Genomic DNA, 13,166 nt, shown 5'->3' with positions numbered 1-13,166 from the left:
TTCTCAAGTCACTAAAATGTATGACTCAGTGTAGAAAGCCCGCGGCTGCAATGTTCAATTTCTAGCAATTGCTTCATTTCAAGAAATCATTGGGTACTCTCTTGTCCAAAATCGTCCCAGGTTACTAAAACAAGTACCCTTTTCTTTCGAAGTTGTTAGAGGTGGTAGATTGGAGGAGTCGCTAAATATGTAAATTTGCCTTTCTCGCTAACGTCTTATGTTCATTTATGGGGTGACAATTTAACGTGGGTATATAATCATTTCACTGATATTCTATTCGAACCTCACTGGCTCACTGCCCACCCATTTGTGTTTCACCCACCCATTTGTGTTTCACCCACTTATGGAGAAGCGTTAGGCTATAGGTCGAGTGTCGTATATGTAGCTCAAGAATTGTACTCTGCCTTGAACGCCATGCTGATAATAGTACAGAAAGTTCATTACTGTTTATATTTGATTGGTTCTAGCATATACATGATTTATGTTAGCCTTGCTATTCTCAACCCTTGCTAGTAAAAGAAAAGAAAGGTTTAATACATGGTTAATTACAGATTTGATTGTATGGTCAGAGGCCAATAGCGTTTTGCTATGCACTTTTGTATGTATTATCCATCATTCTCTTGTTCAAAAGATGAGTGAAAGGATGGTAATCATTGATTGACTGAGTGAGCATTCATGAGCTTCTATGTATGATCTATCATCACCATGTTCGGTATTTGGTCTGAATTACTGTTTTATTTTGCTGCCATAACATCCCCACTATCATAGTTAAAATGGGAAAACAGTGGCAGCAGGGGTAGACAAAGGAATAGCTGACTGAGCTGAATAGTATTCCCTGTTTGCTTGCTAAACTTTTTCACTTTGCATCTCTGTCGTATGAAGGGAAATCCCAATCACAGATTTGTCATCTATATATGCATGCAAAATGAAACTTTATAGAACTAGCCGCTGGCTGCATCATCTGATAGGGAAAGAGCAGAGACTCATACTAGAAAGCTGTCGAGTTTTCTTGAAAAGATAATTACACATGGTTATCATAACTGATTGTTTTCTTGTCTGATTGTTTGCAAGTCCTTGTTCTATGTGTCTTGAGCATGCTAATGTGAGGGTTTACCCTCTTTTTAGGTAGGATGATACATTGTTGGCAATTAATTGGCTAGATGTTGAACGGTTTGCATATTCTTGGTGTGTTAATAACTTGTTGATCTACTTTCAGATTTTTTAGAAGAATCCTACCATGCAAGATCAAGAACAAGGAGTACCGTGACACCACTTTAAATGGTGCTATGCAAGAGGGAGAACACAAAGCAATTCCACAACTCCAAAATCAAGTTCCGCTTGGTGTATGGAGTGTCCAGCCAAGAAGAGATATTAGCGACACTTTAGGATTTTTCTTTTTCATTTTGCTTGTAAAATAGCTTAGGGTAGACGACGACGACGATGTTCGGCTCATGGCCTTTGCTCCAATTTGACAATGTTTCATGGCTTGTTTAAAAAGATATAAGTTTGTACTCCATTTTTTTTGCTGTATTGGTTTCAAAGTGGTATATTTTGAGATAATGAATGGTACATTATGAAATTCAAATATCACTATGGTGTCAACTTCTTGGAACTTCTCTACATAAGTTTTCTTGATGATTTATTGTCCGGAAGCTCTTAAGGCAAGCCTGAATTTTGTTTTCCTTCAGAGGTTCTATCTACCTTGAACATTTCTGAAACAATGGGAATGCTGTTTTGCCACGAACTGTTGTCTTTACCCTTTTTTCTATTGCTACTGCTGCTGACTGAGACGCTATGACGTCGGGCTAGACTAAAAACAAGGAAAACTCTGTCGAATTTTTCAGAAAATACGAATACAGATACGACACAATATATCTTTCATGATACGATACGGATATGGATACAATACGGATACATCTTTCAAGATACGGATACGGATACGATACGGATACCGATACGATACAATACATCTTTCAAGATACAAAACGGATACAATACGGATACCGATACGATACAATACATCTTTCAAGATACGATACGGATACGGATACAATACAATACATCTTTCAAGATACAATACGGATACGGATGCGATACGGATACGATACATTGCATTCATCCAATATAATCAAACACATTGCATTCATCCAATATAATCCAACACATTGCATTCATCCAATATAATCCAACACATTGCAACCTTGCAACATTCACAGGTTCAACAAAGCAGTCGTAATGCTAATACTATTACAGATTCATCAATGTCATGACCAATCAAAATAACAATACATATTCATCATTTCCATAAAACAACCAAGTGAACTACTCTTCATCATTATTCGCTGCATTCATCATATCAATGAAACTTGGTTGTCCTTCACATCCATGCCCTTGAGTTTGTAGTAGATTTGGTTGTAGTCCCCCCCAATATTGACCTTGGTCTTCCATAAAACTTGATTGTCCTCCCCAAGATTGGCTGCCCGCAAGAATTGGTTGACCTCTCCAAACTTGACCATTAAAGAAGCTTTGTGAACTTGGAAAAGAAGGTCTAAATTGGTTCAAGCTTGTTCCGGTTGGGCAAAGAGTTGGAGAAAATGGGAAGATGGTTCCGCCTTGTGCCATATTTGCTTGCATGTTATGGGGCATCATGTTTGGCCACATTGAATGCCCCATGTAGTTTGGGTGACCCTGCCCAACAATAAAGAACGATTATCAATAACTTTTACATGAAACAGGAGATTGTGCAATTAAAAATAAAGTTCCTTATATGTACATTTACAACACTCTCTTGTGTCCCGAACTCATGTCCAACCGCAATCTTCTCAACCTCCTGAAATTAGCAACAAATATAACTATTACACATGCATTGAATAGATAAGTCAATATTAACTAGTAAGTTGTCTAAATAAAAAAACTAACTAGTAAGCAACAAATAATAAAGAACTTTACCGAGACTTTTTCATTGGACAATGTCTTTTTTTTTGTTTCTCTTTTCTTCTTAACGGCTATTTCCACAACACCTTTCTTCCTTTTGCACGGCGGTCTCCCTTTTCGTCGAAGACCTTCCGGGTCAAGAATGTTCGTGCTCTGTTTGGACGTTATAACCCCATCTCCAAGTGAAGTAGGATCAATATGAGTACCCACGTCATCACCAAGTGAAACCACATTACTTTCACAAATGACCGAAGCTTCCATCAACTCTCGTTTTAGCTCACGTACCCTTGTCATCACCATGTCATACTTCTCTTGAGAACATTCCGCTAAATCGACAACCTCATTGAATAGATTGCACATGTTATCATGTCGATGCGCTTCAATTGACTTTGAATATTTATCGTAACTGATCCGAACTTTAGTATGTGCCCTCTTCACATTTTTGCACCATCTTTTGAAGACATACTTGTCAGGCACTCTTTCAACTCCCATTTGACACCACACCGTCAGTTGATGTCTACAAACCATTCCTCTGAACTCAAACAATCGACAATTACAATGTGCTTCATTAGTTTCTGAATTAAAATCAACAATAAATGGCACTTGAAATCTCTTTCTCTCTTTTCCTTCTCCAAATGTAACCCATTCTTTCACCTCATATTCAGACACACTTTCTTTTTTTAGACTACAAGAACACTCAAGTCTCCCAAAAAATTCATCATGAAACTCTCTAACTTTCTCATGCGTATAAACACTTTGAAATTGTTTCTCCAAGTCATTTTTAGTTACTAACGGGATGTAAGTGTGCCAACTTTTCACATCTTCTTGGTTTTCACTCTCCACCTTATTCGCCAATGCATTTTCATACTACTCTACAAATTGTTTCAAGGTCATTTTTGAATGAATGTAACCATCAAAATAAGAATTTATACTCTCACTTCTTTGTGTAGATGACATTCCCGCCCAAAAGCAATCATTCACATAAGCAGGAATCCATCGTTTCCTCTCCAAATACAACCCTGACAACCATGGGTTACTTTGAAGCTCGTACTTTTTTATGAACACATCCCAAGCATCCTCAAATTGTTCTATTGTCAATGAATTCCATACTGCCTTACGCATACACGAACTAATATTCTCATAGGCATTGCACCCATTTAATTTTTCGGGCAACTTTTTCATAATATGCCATATGCACCACCGATGTCGGGTGTCAGGGAATACAATTTCTAAAGCATTCTTCATGGCCATACACTGGTCAGTAATCATTGCTTTCGGAGCACAACCCCACATGCACGTCCTCCAAGTCTCAAATAACCACGCAAATGACTCTGTGTCTTCATTAGAGATGAGCCCACATCCCAATAAAATAGATTGACCATGATGGTTCACGCCTACAAATGGAGCAAAAGGCATGTCATGCTTATTTACCAAGTATGTTGTGTCAAAGGTCACAACATCACCGAACTCCTTGCAAGCTGCCCTACTCCTTGCATCAGCCCAAAATACATTCCTTAGTCGACCCTTTTCATCCAAATCCATTGCAAAAAAGAAGTCAGAATTGTCAGCTTTCATTCTCATGAAATAACGATGCATCGCTTCAGCATCTCCTTCCACAAGTCGTAAACGTCGTTGTTTGTCCAAATGATTTCGCAAATCTTTCTTAAGATATGGAAGCTTATCAGGACCTCCCGCCTCAATCTGAAGTGAGTCATAAGTCTTGTACACTTGGATCTCGGCTTTATCATTCAATTCAAGCTTTCTTTTTACATGTTCATCCAGTACCCTATTGCACTTGAAATACCTTGCCTTTCCCGGACTCTGTTCATGATTGTGCTTCAAAACAACAGTGTTTAACCTCCACTTTCCATCTGGGTGTATCCCAGCAGTAACGTGAGCTGGACAATCAATTTTTGTCTGTGGCCGTGGTTTGACCGGGTTGCTTGTTCTCACCCTTGCCTTTCCAGCACGACAACATTCAAATCCTATATGTCTCAACTTTCCATCACTTCCCTTTCTTGATGATCTTTTCGCAATAGCAAATCCTTTTTCTCTAGCATATCTTAAGTAATAACGATATGCATCCTCCGATGTGTCAAATGCCATTCCTTCTTTCGGTTCTTCAACTTTATCTTCACAATTTTCTATTTTCTCATTCTCATCCTTAGTAGTTTCTATCTCATCATACTCTTTGCTTGAAGGACCACTCCATACCTCTTCTTCATGCTCAATGTCTCCACTCCACACCTCTTTTTGTTCTCCACAATCATTGTTTGGAGGCATTGCCAACGGAACAGACTCCGGCGACATCCTGGTTCAGAAACAAAGGAAACAAATTACCAGATAATGCATGTCTAATAATTAAAAGCACATCTAAAGCATCTTGCTTTGTATGTCAATTACAGAAACCAATAGGTTTAGGAAAAAAATACAGCAATACAAGTACAAAAATTAACTAATTAACACCAACTTTTGAAGCAAATGTTAACAAAACTCCAGCAATGATATCGTAACAAATTACGTATTGGACAAAATTCAACAAATCACGGTTGGCAAAAGCTCAATAATGGATCATTTAACACTTTATCTGCTTTAATGAATCTTTGCTGGAACATGGGCACCAGCCAACTGTAGAACTTACAACTACCAAACATTCATTTTTTTTCTTCCAAAAAAGGTAGGACTAGTGGTGCCCCAATACATGATCATCTAAGTTGTACAATGAAAATACAATTATTACAGAAACTAAAAGCACAATAGCACAAAAACACCATATTTACGTGCTTTCGTTCGAGATCGGCAACATCCATGATTGCTGAAATTAACAGGAATGCAAAAATAGCCTAGGCATATCCTTTACTTAATCTGTTTGGAACCCTAATGTTTTTCAAAAAATCTCCAATCCAGCAAGAGAAAGATAGAGAGTGAGCACCGTGTATGTGTGAAAGAGAGAAAGAGAAAGAGACTGACTGACCTTAGTACACACTGGTGGTCGTGAAAATCCAACGATTTTGAATTTTTCTGGGCCTCTCTCTTGCCGGGAATGGTGTCGCCAGAGGTGGACAAGGAGGGTCCGGTGGTGGGTGGTGGTTGGCGGTGGCGGGCTGTGGTGATTCTCAGTTCTCTCTCCCTCTTCCTCTCTCTCTCTCCTCTGTAGAACAATAGGTTTGGGAATTGGGGGGAAACGGGGCAACGAAATCTGATTTTGAGATTTCAGATTTTTTTTTTTTTTTTTTTTTTTTTAAGGAATGCCCCAAAACGACGTCGTTTTGGGGCGTGTAGTGGATGGTGTTGTGAATCTTGTAGTGTACCTAGCATTCCCGAAAAAAGAACGGGTACCACTTAGCGTGGTTATAAAAAAAAAAAAGAACGGGGACCACTTAGCGCCGTTAAAAAAAAGAAAGAACCAGGAGTACCACTTAGCATCGTTACAAAAAAAATAAAAGGACCAGGACAACTTAGTTAGAACATCTGTACGGAGAGCGATGTTAACCCATTATTAGGGTCAGATTTTTCTGACTTAGGCAGTTAGGCTATGTTCCGCAACTTTAAATAAGTTCTTATTTTTTAAGAAGGCAATTTCAAGCTAAAAAATAATATATTTACGCAAATAATTTTCCTACCAATATTGATCTTGTTTGATAGATCTCATCAAGATCTTTTATACGGTGCAAAAAAAATTAAAAAATTATTTTTCATTTATATTATTTTTTATTTTGAAAATATGAAATAAGCTGTTTATTTTTTAAGAAGATTTCTGAAACGGGGCCTTAGTTAACTAGCCCGTTCGGACAAATAAGCCACAGTGGCTTATTTTTTGTTCTTATTCAAATTTTTTTCGTATAATTTGGCTTATTGTCATTTTTTTTAAGATTCTTGCATCCTCACGACAAGAGAAATCTAAGAAGTAAAAAATTGACCGAAATTCAATTTTTTTTGAATAAAGACGAAAAAATTAGCTTATTGATTTTTTTTCGTCTTTATTCAAAAAAAATTGGATTTCTGTTAAATTTTTTTACTTTTTAAATTCCTCTTGACGTGAGGATGCAATAATCCCCAAAAAAATGATAATAAGCCAAGTGATACGAAAAAAATTTAAATAAAAATAAAAAAATAAATCAAAGTGACTTATTTATCCGAACACCCAGATACCTACTAGTTTGGGCTCCCTAGTGGAATTGTTAATAATTTGCTAACTTAAACGATTACTAACTGTGTGGTTAACTGTTACAAACCTACTACCAATACAAAGAGAAGAGAGAGAAACAAGAGAGAAGAGGAGAGAGAGGGCTACATGTGATAACCTTTTGCAGGAGATGTCGCTATCATCTTGTTGCATGCCAAGAGAGAAGAGAGCGAAAGGGAGGGATGAGAGGGAAGATGATGGGGTCCACATGTGCGCGCATATATATATAAACTCACACTACCACACATTTTAATTAGACCACTACAACACACATTCATTTTTTAAATTTATACACTCTTAACAAATAATAAATGAGACTCACTTTATACACTTTATGTCATACTAGTAATAATGCACGTGCGGTGCACGTGAAAGCAATGTCAAGTTATGTAATAATGACAGTCAATAAAACATGTAATTATTAGTATTATTTTCTATTGAAGCTTAAACTCTTGAGAATGATCATCTTTCTTCCTTCCTTCATTGCAAGGTAGACATTTTCTTTAATATGAGGCAGAATAAGTAGAATTAAGATTCTCTCATAGGAGGATCCTTCATGTGATGTAAAATGAGAAAATATTTTGTGGTGAGTATTATTTTACCTCACATTAGGAATCATCTGAGGGATCGTCCGCTCCATTCCGGCAACTGGCTTATTTCTAGAACTCTTTTGTATCTTTTCATACTCAACATATGAGCCACAATTCTAACAAATTGTGACACGATATGCACATCCTTCCGGTACGTGTTTCATGCTTTCAAGAAGTAGTCCACATTACTTTTCAAAGACTCCCAAATTAATAAATAATTTTACTCCTCCATGTGCTTTGCCGAATTCCCTTGTACCAATTGTACCATGTACATCTTGTTCTTTTGTGCTTATTTCCTTAGGCACAAAAAATAACACACACAACCCGCATGCATGTGCATCTCTATCCACTTGTTGTCTCAAACACTTTCAAAGGGGTATGTAAATATCAAAAGTACTCATGATGGAATATGGATATAAAAATACACACAGATGCAGAATTAAAAAGGTTTAATCATTTCATTAATTAGATTCGATTTCAGAAAGCACCAAATAAAAAAGAGAAGAAAACGAGGTCATTAATGATCGATATAAAAGAAGAATTATACTATAAATTATATGGACAACGTTAATTATGTTGGGAAAAATCAGATCCTTACCACCAAATTAATGGGGACATAGACTATTGCAGAGGAGTTGGAAGAGCAATGATATTGGCGTCAACCAATGAGACTTTTTGAAGAGTGCTTACACAAATAAAGTTGGAGTGGGACTTCACTCCAATATCTTTGATCTCCACATTTTCTTCTCTGCTAATTAATCTCTCTTCTCTACTTGAAAAGCGGCACGCACCAGGAGAATAGAATCCAATTAATTGAAGGAGAACGTACAATAGGCCCACGTACAGTTGGCCTGAGAGAAGTCCCACCACGTTAGAAATTTTGGAACAGAAGGAAGAGGAAACTCCCGTCAAGAATAGGTGTTAATTACTTTTAGTCATGCGGGGGGACGTGATGGTTGGTAGACTAATGCAGATGACCGTTTGGTGTTTTAAAAGAACGGGTGTGCCAGTTATGGAGGCGTGGGTAAGGGGCGTGGGATAGAGTTGGGATTCATAGAAACTGGTTGGGACATTTTTTAGGAAAGCAAAAAGTAGAAAACATCTTCGTGCTTTTAAAAGAAGTAGTATAGATAAGACACAATTTTTAACCAAACCACTAGAGATGCTCTTATTAATGGTGATCACCATCTGGTTGTGTGATAAACGTATAATGTTCATATTAGCGCCTCCTAATTTATCATTGTTAAGTCTATTTATTTTATTACTTGGTGTTTTATTATTTAATTTTTATGTTGTAGTTATTTGAAGATTTTGATATTTTAATGTGCTCTGCGTAGCTGCTTACCGAATTAATAGAAACATGGATGGCGACTCACGATTTTTCTCCTTTGGTGCTGGTGTCACGTGATATTGGAAATGAATGGGTAGCAACACAATTGGACTTGGACTTTTGTATTCTAAGTGGGCCTCATAATTGTTTATTATGGCAACTAAGAATGGGGCCCAGGGTTTCAATAAATGGAGTAAAATTGGAAGTACACGGCTGAGACTTGGAGTAATAACTGGGGCCAATAGGGTTTTTGTGATTGGGAGGCAACAGCTTATAAAAGAGGAGAACGAGGCTGCCGTCAGAAGATCACGCGAAACGGAAAAAATGCCGAGACCGAGACCGAGACCGAGAGCTACAGAGAATAATGCTTTGTTCTCTTTGCAACTTAAAAAGAATTTTTCAAGAAATTCCTCCTAAATTTTTTCTACTTTCAATATTTCTCTCTCTATCTGGCACTGTGATATCTTCTTGGATTCGCACGCACAACAAAGAACGGCAGCCAATTTTGTTCTGAGTTTCTTTTCCTTTCCAGTTAATTGAAGCTTTTTTTAATTATTCGCACTGAGGTAACTCGTTTTAATTTTTGTTCTTAATAAAAGTTGTACGTTTGTTTTTGTTTGGTTTGGATCTCTTATTTATTTTTCGTATCCAGTTATAGAAGCATGTTTCAAGTTAGGATTTCTTTTATTTCCTGCTTAATAATGAGTGAGTAGTCGTATAGATAGGGTCGCAGGGTAATTAGCACACCGTGGCCAGTTCGGACATTGCTCTTATTCTCAAACAATGAAAAAGAAAATTTTAAATTGGAAAAATACTTCCCGCAGACGAACCCAGGCATTGTCGGAGCTCATATGAACGGGAGAATGAGGGTCCAAAACTCATTATCCGCTGCGCACGGGTAAACAGCAACCCTAAGGTTTCGCATCTTGCGGGGTATCTTTTTCAGTCTAAAATTGAACGTTTATAAGAATATCGAATGAAGTAGGTTAATCCGGACTGGTTACGAGTGCTATGAACTCTACGACTGTATCTCATTTTAATTATTTGAAAAGAATAATTATTTCGTAAGTTTAGTTAAATCTCATTCAAAACGACAAGGGGTGGCTACCTAAGAGCCCGTTAAATTAGTAACAACCCGAATTTTTAGTCAGCACACATCACCGTCTTTGTGGATTCGACTCCGGTCTTACCGGACATTGTGCTACGTTGGTCTCCGCCCTACGCTTGGGACAACCAATTAATTTAGGATTAGGAAATCGTCAAGCATTTTTGGCGCCGTTGCCGGAGACGGTAACGTGTGTTAAGAATTCGGGTAGTTATTTTTTTTATTTGTTTTCTTTTTAGTTCTTTATTTTTTATTTTTTATAATCGTTGAAAAGAAAAAAAAAAGGCCCATTTTGCAAGGTGGTATGGAGGGTATGCAAACCAATTTGATTGTTCAGTGTCACTTCCTAGATTTTATGGTTTGGCCTCAGAAAATCTTTTTTCACATATTCATGACCTTGAGAAAGCTTTTGCCAGCGATGAAGTGACTCTTTTACATGTATTCCCAGCATCTTTGCGTGATAGTGCTCTTGATTGGTTTAATTTTTTGAGTCCAAAATTGACATGGAGTGAGATTGTAATACAGTTTTTCAAAACTTTCAATCCCTCATATGAGACTTATATGCTTTTACAAGAACTATCAGATTTCTCTCAATAAGATGATGAGTCTTTGTCATAGTGTTGGGAGCGATTTAAATTTGTCATATTCTCTTAGTCGAGTTTTAATTGTGAACTTGGCAGTCTTCTGGCTATCTTTTGCCGTAGTTTAAATCCTAAGCCATGCCAGGTGGATTTTAGGTCCACTTATGAATTCCTAGATAAAAACGTTGAAGAGGCATGGGATTACCTAGATGAATTAACCCAAAAGCTCCAATTTTGTGAGTTGACTGAAAGTTCTGAGGATACCAATTCTGATGGGAGGGAAAAAGAGGAAATAGAGCCGCTCCCTAAGGAATACCAATTCTGATGCGAGGAAAAAAAGAGAGGAAATAGAGTCACTTCCTAAGGATAACAATTCTGATGGGGAGGAAAAAGAGGAAATAGAGCCGTTTGTCATTAGTGAAGGCTATATCCTTTTTGAGGAGTCATTACCAATAGTTGCACTGAATAATCAAATACTCTTGGATTTAGATGGTGCCACCCTGTCTACTGAGTCTCCACCATTACCAGAGATTATCACATTAGAACAAATTGACTTTCTTGGTGTTGATAATTTTAATATGGTTTACCATCAATTTTTTCTGACACTCATTAACAACTTGAAAGTTACTTTGGTTCGGAATACGCAACTGGTGGAATTTAAAATCCAAACGCGACAAAGGCAATTGAGATATTCTAAGTATTTGTTTTTGTGGCATGGTCGCGTACAATTTTTGACGGAGTACTTGAAGTGGGGTGAGATGTTACTATTTGTTGCGCTTCATAGTGTCATAAATGTTTGGATTTTTCATGATGGGAGTGAATAACATTACCTTTATGTATAGTTTTTTTTTTTTTGTTTTTGCTTTTGCTTTTGTTTTTGTTTTTGTTTTTATTTATTTATTATTATTATTTTTAGGTTAGTTATTATTTGTTTCTTTTTGTTGTGAGAACTAACATTGTAGGATGCTTTCGTTCAAATTGGGGGGTCTTCTTCCCACTATCTTATTTCTTGCGTAGTTCTCCATTCTGAGTTGATACATTTCTCTTCTTTTTCTTTTATGTCCTATATTTTTATTCTTTTGCATTCAATGAGGACATCGAATGGTTCAAGTTCGGGGGAGGAATTATTTTGGTAAGTTTTTCACACTGAGAGTCTTAAAAATCCAAAAAAAAAAAAAAATGGAAATTTTGAAAAACCTAAAACATAGTGAGACCCTTTTTGCATACGATTTGACACTTGTTGGATAATTGAGTTGAGGTGTATTGCCTACTATAATGATATCTATTTTTTTGCTTGGTAGTTCTACTTGCTAGCTTGGCTTAAGAAGTTGATCATGGCACTCTTGTATAACACTATTGCACGTCACGCTTGTTTGGGCCTTGAACACTTGTGAGCCGTGACTTGACCAATCTTGATGGCTAGATTAGTGGAGACTTATGTCTTAGTGAGCTTTTGTGCCCTATCTTTTGTTGGAGTGGTGTCTCTTTAACTCTTAGTTTGTCATGAAAAGAGTCTATTTGTTGTGGTCTCATTATTTTTTATTGTTGAGTGTTGGAACTTTAATGCATAACAATATCTCATGGATTTTGGTTAGTCACATGGATGTTACACCCCTGATAGAGGATTATACGCATTTTCTTGATACTCGAGCCGGTTCGTTCCTTTGTTTTTCCATTTTTCCCTTGTGAGCCACTTTGAGCCTTATATATTTAGACTTTTCTTGGTTAGCTCCACCTTCCATATTGTTTAGAGAAAGGAAAAAGTAAAAAGGTGTAATTTTTGGATGAACTGTGAACTTTTGTACTTGAATTGGTGGTGCCCCTTAAAAAAAAAAAACACAACAATACAAAAGAAAAGAAGAAGAAAGGGACACCAGTATGTTTGAAAAAAAAGGAATCGTGCTTTATGGTTGAAAAATGTTGGAAGGTTAGAAGGAGAGATAAGGTGGGGTTGAAAAGTGAAAAAAAATTGGGCGCACATTATTAAACTAGCCTTAAGTTTTTGCCTATTCTCGGACACGTAATGTTTTACCCTAACCTTAAAATATTTTTCCTTACCCCACATTACAACCGAAATTAAAGTCCTATTTGATTCTTGGGTGATGGGCAGTGGATTGAAAGATGTGAGATAGAGTTCCAATGCTTTGTAGTTTGTTCTTGAGACTGTGTGACCACTATATAAAGTGTTCTCTTCGTGTCATAGTGTGCGAGTGTTTTGATTTCATTTATATAATTTCAAACTGCACACTTGAGAGTTCATACTATGCACTTTGTTTCGAGTGATTTTATTTGTGAGTGCAAGACACAGTGAGAATTGAAGTCAAGACTCGGTCCGAAGAGAGCGGTTAGTTATTGGACACTTTTGGTTGAGGCCCATGTCACACACACATGCTAAGCCTAGGTGCCATGGTTTATTTTTTGACTTGATAGCGTTTAGAAC

The 13,166-nt window shown here is 37.0% G+C and overlaps 1 pseudogene; it reads right to left on the bottom strand.

Annotated features, from left to right (window-relative positions):
* Positions 1 to 2,170: 2,170 nt before the first annotated feature.
* Positions 2,171 to 11,442, bottom strand: LOC131298550 (protein FAR1-RELATED SEQUENCE 4-like; annotated as a pseudogene).
* Between the last annotated feature and the right edge of the window lie 1,724 nt (positions 11,443 to 13,166).

The sequence above is a fragment of the Rhododendron vialii genome, chromosome 8a, assembly GCF_030253575.1.
Source record: "Rhododendron vialii isolate Sample 1 chromosome 8a, ASM3025357v1".
Lineage (NCBI taxonomy): Eukaryota > Viridiplantae > Streptophyta > Magnoliopsida > Ericales > Ericaceae > Rhododendron > Rhododendron vialii.
This window is presented reverse-complemented; position numbering and strand designations above follow the sequence as displayed.